General features: G+C 44.8%; 1 protein-coding gene across 1 annotated transcript in view; it reads left to right on the top strand.

The window, feature by feature from the left end:
- Positions 1-689: 689 nt before the first annotated feature.
- Positions 690-6,658, top strand: part of SEMA3D (semaphorin 3D) — a 137,929-nt gene continuing 131,960 nt past the window's right edge. The window contains exon 1 of the mRNA XM_088523517.1: positions 690-759. The gene's annotated coding sequence lies outside the window, so the exon portion shown is untranslated. The remainder of the gene's footprint in view (positions 760-6,658) is intronic.

Below are 6,658 nucleotides of genomic sequence, written 5' to 3'. Positions count from 1 at the left end.
AGCTTTGCATACAGTTACTCTTAAACGTTCACCAACCTCCAGTTTTGGGTCGCTATCTGAGTGTTCTGCCCTTATCAGAAAGTGTGGCAGAAAGCTCCACTTTCTTTCAGTCACCATCTATGACCCAGTGAGCTGCAGTTCAGCTCCCTGAACGTGTCAAGGAACAACATACGGTGCTGCAAGGGTACCCATGGCTGCCTGGACATGATGACCTCGGCCAGCAGCTTGCACAAGGTGCCTGCAGCACGAGTGCAATGTCCCCGAGAGAGCTTGCAGGTGTGTGACCTACCAGCACATGGTCCAGGGTGCGTGAGTCTGGGGTCCCTGGGTGCCGCGTGGGCAACTGGCAGCTGCAGCAGAGCTGATGTGTCCTGACTGCTGGGGCTGTGACTCGCGCCGGGCCAGCGGGCGTGTGGCTGAGCTCACTGACACACAGACACACACCCATGGACAGACGCACGGACACACGCAGACACACACCCCCCCGCGCGCGGAGCAGCCCATTTGCTGGCGGGGCTGTGCATGTGCGTGCGAGGGAGTGGAAAGGGGTGGTGGGGATGGAGGAAGGGAAAGGAGCCAGGGGAAAGTCTGACACTCGGCGCACAAGTAGGGAGACCCTCGGCCGCCGCCGAGGCCGCCTGGAGCCCGCCTCGCTCGCAGCGCCAGCGAAACCCCTCCCGCCGCCGCCGCCGCTCCCGGGCAGCGCCCATCGCCCTGCGTCGCGGCGGCTCCCCGAGCAGCGCGCCGGCCCCGCAGCAGGTAACCGCGGAGGGAGCGCGCGGCACCCGCGAGCCCCGGGCGGGCGCGGAGCGGAGCGGAGCGGAGGGGGGAGCCCCTGCACCTGCAGCCCGCGGGCGCAGCGCGGAGCGGCCCCGAGCTGCTGCGGAGGGACCGAGAGGGGGGTCCCCGGGCGGGCGGGGGTTGGTGCTGACACTGCGAGCCCCCCTGAGCGTCTGCCCAGCTGTTTCGCTGCGGATTTGGGCAGCGCGCAGGAATCCGCCCTTCGCGCGGGCTCCGGCCGCAGCGCGGGCGCGTTGGAGGTGCCGGTCCCGCCGCGGAGCACCTGGCTGCCCGCGGGGCTCGCGGCACGGAGGAGGTCAGTGCTCTGGCCCTGACAGCCTCTGCCCTCAGCAACAGCACAGAGGGTGCTAAAGCGCCTTCTCTCGCTGCGAGCATTGCAAACTGAAAGTTGCCGCTTTTAGCATTCAGGAGCACGCGAGGTGACTGGTGACCGGGTGCTGCAGAATCACAGCAGCCACCTAGGTTGCCTGTAAAACGTGCTCCGCTTTTGTTTGAACTCGAAAAACTTGTCCAAGAACAATAGAGATCAATGGGGCAGTCTGACCATGCACCAGGGAGCACTTTGGTGAGACGGCAGCAGCTTAGACCTGCATCTCCTGGCAAACCTGTCAGTCAAGATGCGGGCTAGAACTTCTGCAGCTTTGGTGTCATGTCCACTTTAACTTTTGTACCACTTTCTTGCAGATCTAGCCAACAGGTAAAGAGACTGGGTTTCACTGTTAACGCTTAGTGAAAGATCCCCCATAGGGAAAATATTTCAGTGCTGGTCTTCAAGCCTTCATTAGTGCATTTGATGTATTTGTGCATCATTGGCTTTTAGTTAGATTTTTTTTATCACATTATCAGTCTGATCCAAAAGAGAACTATTCGTGCAAGGTATGTAGGGGTGTAGGTCTTTTCTAAATCGATGACAGCTGGATGTCAAAGTGTCTTTCTAAATTGGATATTGGGTATTTTAATTCATGATTGTAATCTACCAAAATGAATACCCAAATTCTGCAGGTGTCACATCTCTTTTTCTTAGTTTTCACTTCAAGTGAAACAAGAACATCAAGTTCTGCTCTGCAGTGCTTTACAAACAGAAACATTTCAGCCTTGATCAGACCGAGTAGCTCGCCTTCACTTTTATTTGAACTTTATCTTGGCTTGGACATCCAGACTAGCTGGAGATCCAGAAACCAAATTTACTTTCCCACTTCTTACCACTGGATCAGTCCAACAGGGATCCTCAGGGTATGGTGCAGAGAGAAGACTCTGCATTAGATAATATAGTGAAGCACTGAGGTTGGAAGAGGTGCGTGCTCCAAATCAGGCAGAAGAGATCTGAGACCAAGTTTTCCCCCTGCCAGGATAAGCCTGCTGCCCAGGGCACTTTAACCAGAAGAGGAATCAGCAGCCTCCCCATTACCCTCTGGGACAGCTCAAAAGATAAGAATGAAAGGCCTGGCACGTCTACCTTTGTGAGATGCTTGCAGGACAATAATCCTAGCTAAAAAGAGAATTGTCTTCCAATAGTACTGAGTAAGGTGAAGAAATCTCAGAAAGGCACGATTTTGAGTCCTTTTCCTGCCTTCGACTTCCACTTGATGGGTACCTACCATTAGATCTCTTTTAAACCTGGCTTGGATTTCACTCTCAGGAACCAGCCTTCTCCTGCTTCTCTCCAGGTCTAGCTTCCCAAACACAGTACTTAATAGCCTCACTTGCACCCTACTTCTCGATAGTTTTTCTAAGAGGTGATGTTTCCTCTGTAGCTATTGCTGTGTTCATTATGCAAATTATGCTGCACCCTTGCAAGTAGACTGAGATTTTGCAGTGGAGCTAAATGAAATAGGGCTCTAGGAAAAAAAATCTGCTAATTAAACTGGAATATTAAACAGAAATAAAGGCTCTTTGAAAGAGAGATCTTTAAGTATTCAAGGATACTGCATCATTATTACTCAGGGATTTAGTAATAATATTAAATAAATCAGCACTGTAACCACTGAAGTATTAAAAGGCTGATCCAAAGAATGAATCACTCCCAACAAAACCTGTCTCTATTTTTCATCTGGTCCTGGATGGAGATGTATGCTCCTCTGCTCTTTCCATACCCTGTCACAGAACAAGTAAAGCTGTGAATTCCCCACCAAGTCAGGGTCTTTATAGTTCAATCTGCAGAAGGTCATAAGCATTCAGTGAATTGTTCTGTGAGCATGCTGCCAACTTAGTCTTCAGAATAATTATACCTCTATATGCTTTTGGAATCTCTGGTCCCCTCCCCCCACCCCTTAGTTCGTTCTTTTTTTTTTCTTTGTCAAACTGTACAAAAATTGTAATCTTAGGTGTCTCTTGAGCACGTCAGACTGCAAGGCAGACACACCAGCGACCTGAGGCTCCCAAGAGGCTGATTGCTCAGCTGAGTGTCAGCCGAATTCCCAGCACGTTTCTTTGGCTGTGCTGGATTGGCCACTGAGGCATCTCTATATGCTTTGAGGTTTCCTACGAGAGGGAATCCGTCGACACTGGTTACACAGGCTTTCCTGCCGCTTTATCCTGGCAAGGCAGCCTGCATGGATGCCAGGAGCTATATCTGGCCCATTGTCTTTTTAACCCATACAAAATGTTCAAGGTGCACGATGAGTGCTATTAAGCCCATAAATCACACAGTGAATGTGCAAGGTGTTTGTTTTTCCTTGCATTTTGGACTTTTGCCAACTGCAAACAAGCAATAGAGAAGCTCGGAGCAAAACCATGCCCAGGAGATGTGAAGCATGCTGGCTGTATTTAAACTGTGTGTGAAACAAACTTTTTTTCCTTGGGTGTGCTATATTTTGTCTTTTATATAGTGCTGCACCTCAGTAATACCCCACCCCCCCAACATTCCTATCTGCATTTCATTTATTTATTATAAACTTAGCATTGACAATGAGTCAGTACTTAAACTATCCCTGTATAAATCTTTAGCCCTTTCATCCTCTCCTCTCCATCCTTTTGTTTCAGAAAGACCTCCTCTAGTACTGCTATTTTTTTTTGCCTCTTAGAGACATGCCACATGCACATCCACGTGTTATCTGACAGTGGCTGATAGGAAAAAAAAAAGAAAAAAAAAAGAAAGAAAAATCCCTTATGCTCTTCTCTCCCTAGCATGGATGGATCCAGCATCACATGGAGTGGATCCAGAGTGAGTCAGAGAGCAGAGCTCTATTCCAAAATTCCAATTTACGCTACAGCTGGGAAGCAGCATTTAGCATCGTGTAGATGTAGTTTCTTTTCACGGCAGCTCCAAAGTAATTTATGGAAGCTATACAGCCTAATGGGCAAAGCAGATAAGAATAAGCCACGAAGAACCTGCATTCCCATCCGGGTCGACTCATTGACTGGATTTGACTATCTGGGTGTTGGGTGTGGAATTTCAGTCTAGAATTTTAGATTGACCTTAACTAGATCCTTGCACTTTCCTGCAACAGAACTGGAAAATGTGATTAAGGCTCAGAGTACTGCTGGTACCTAATAGTCAGCTTTAACTGCTGGATGACCTACAGATAGCTTTGCTGATCACACTAAGCACAGCATGTTACAGGCTTTTATTTGCAACCTTCATTTACAGGAAGAATCCTAAAGGGTTCAGGATATATAGTGCCTAGAGACAAATTCATGCTCTAGAGGATAATTATAGGTATATGCAGACTTCTAACTGGTGAGGACTCTGCTCTGCATGAACTGCACACTGTAGATATTGCTCAGCTTTCGGTAACAAACATCTCCTCTGTGCATCTTTGCGTTTATTTCTTTCCTCTTTTGTTAGCGTAAACAGAAAGACAAGTTGTGTGAGCTTTGCCTTTGGATGTGGTCAATTTAAAAACAAAACAAATATCCAGCATTAAGCAGTTTCCAATCTAGTTAGTCGGTGAATCGGGAGCCTTGCAGGAAGCAGTTGCTATTGCAAAAGAAGGGAGACTTAAAAAAATCTATAACATCTGAGAATGCTCCAATGATATGCTTTTTTTTTTGAGAGAGAGAGAGAGGTAGGGAAGAGGAAAATTACCCATTTTCCTGGAATGTCTCTTTCCAAAAATCCTGAAGACTTTGAAGGCCAGAGTCCGATCTCATCTCACATCAGCATAACTCAGGGCCAGATTCACTCCAAGCAGAAAGCCCAGGATTAACATAAAATTATACAAAACTAAGGCAGGCTGTCATGAAGTAAAACTTATGCCTATTCTCAGTTTATCTGTATTTAGTGAATTCAAGTGAACTAAGCATATGCTTAAAGACAGACTGCTGTTGAAATGCTTTCTTGAAAGAGGTACTTCTCTAAAGTCTAAATCCAAAGTGAGATCAAGTCTTTTAAAAGTTAAATGAAGGCTGATGTGGCCAAATATTCCAGCTTAATCTTGGCTAGAATTTTAATACTTTGAAGAGCTAGATCTAATGGTATGTGCCTACCTAGCCTATTATATTCCCTTGGAATTTATCAATGACACAATCCATATAATTGTGGTTACTTTTTGTGTGGCTAAAATCCTTTTTTGGTTTTGCAAGGGAAAGACTGAAAAGAGAGAGAATGTAAAAAATTCTTTCTCAACCAAAGGCAAAACATTGATTTTCTTTTTCCTTCCACAATGAGGAATTAAAACAATGTCTGTTGCTCTTGTGCTTAATGTCAGAATCCCTGCTAAAAAGCAGTATGAAGAAATATGATGATTTTTTCATATGGAACTTATTCCCTGTAATTTTATAATATACATATGTGAGTTTTTGTGAAGACTTATCGTATAAAAGAGCAGTGTAATAAAGGAAAACTGTGCTCATAACATCCTTTGGCATGAAAAGAGCTAAACAGCTGCACTTAAGGGAAGGTAAATAAAATGGACAGGCAATGGCAAATAGCAATGCACTGTTGCAAGTGTATTTTTTCCTGAGAAGTAATGAAAGACACAGCCTAGACTGTAAGGTTCCCCCACTATTTTTCTGGCCTTCTTTACAACCTGTGCCGTTGCAAGATTTCCGAATTTTAAAAGATGTCTTCCACCTGCACATAAAATATTGAGACACACTTAGAAAATACTTATATTTCTCATATTGTTAAGATCTTAGTTTTAGTGTGAAGCTCACAAAAGATATGGATCATTATAATTTATCATTTCATTTTTATATTCATTAGTTGCAAAAAATGAACTTTTTTCTCACATAAAAATATTGTTATTAATTTAGTAGTGACATTGGAGCAGCATCAGGAGGTTCAGTCAGTAACTTCATTACTTGTATTAACTTCGTAACTTCGTCCCCTTGTATTTAGCACTACTGATGTATCTGGTTAAACAACAACAAAAAAACATTTACAACCATATTACACGGCAAGAATCAGCAAGCACATGAGACTAAGAGACATGGATGCACCAAGAAAGCAAATAAAAATAAATAGTTTTATTTGGCAGAATAAACAACGGTTGCAGACTGTTTTTTGATTGATGAATGATGGAAGCATCAGGGCAGAGCTGAACTTGTAGCAGCATGATGAGGTTCCCTGTTGTGAAAGATAAATATCCAATTTGGCCTAATGCCTAAATAAATTATTTAGATTGAATTAACCTGACTTTTGGTTCCTGTGGCCTTCTTGGCTTAGCTGATTAATTTATGAATGACGAAGCTTCAAGGAATCCACTTTATTCTGGGGAGGCATGCTGTAAGGAAGTTAGAGTATTTTCCAGAGGAACAAAGTCTCCACATGAATAAATCTGGAATTCTGGGAGCCATCAAGCCATAAAATACTTTGAGTCACAGGCGCTAAACCTTTTCCTTTCAACCGGAGCAGAACACTTCATCTTAGAAAATATATGTTTGATATTCTATTTAGAAACACAGGTTTTCTAAG

The sequence above is a fragment of the Tinamus guttatus genome, unplaced genomic scaffold (assembly GCF_059628265.1).
Source record: "Tinamus guttatus ecotype Peru unplaced genomic scaffold, ASM5962826v1 Tinamus_guttatus_pri_ptg000193l, whole genome shotgun sequence".
Classification (NCBI taxonomy): domain Eukaryota; kingdom Metazoa; phylum Chordata; class Aves; order Tinamiformes; family Tinamidae; genus Tinamus; species Tinamus guttatus.
This window is presented reverse-complemented; position numbering and strand designations above follow the sequence as displayed.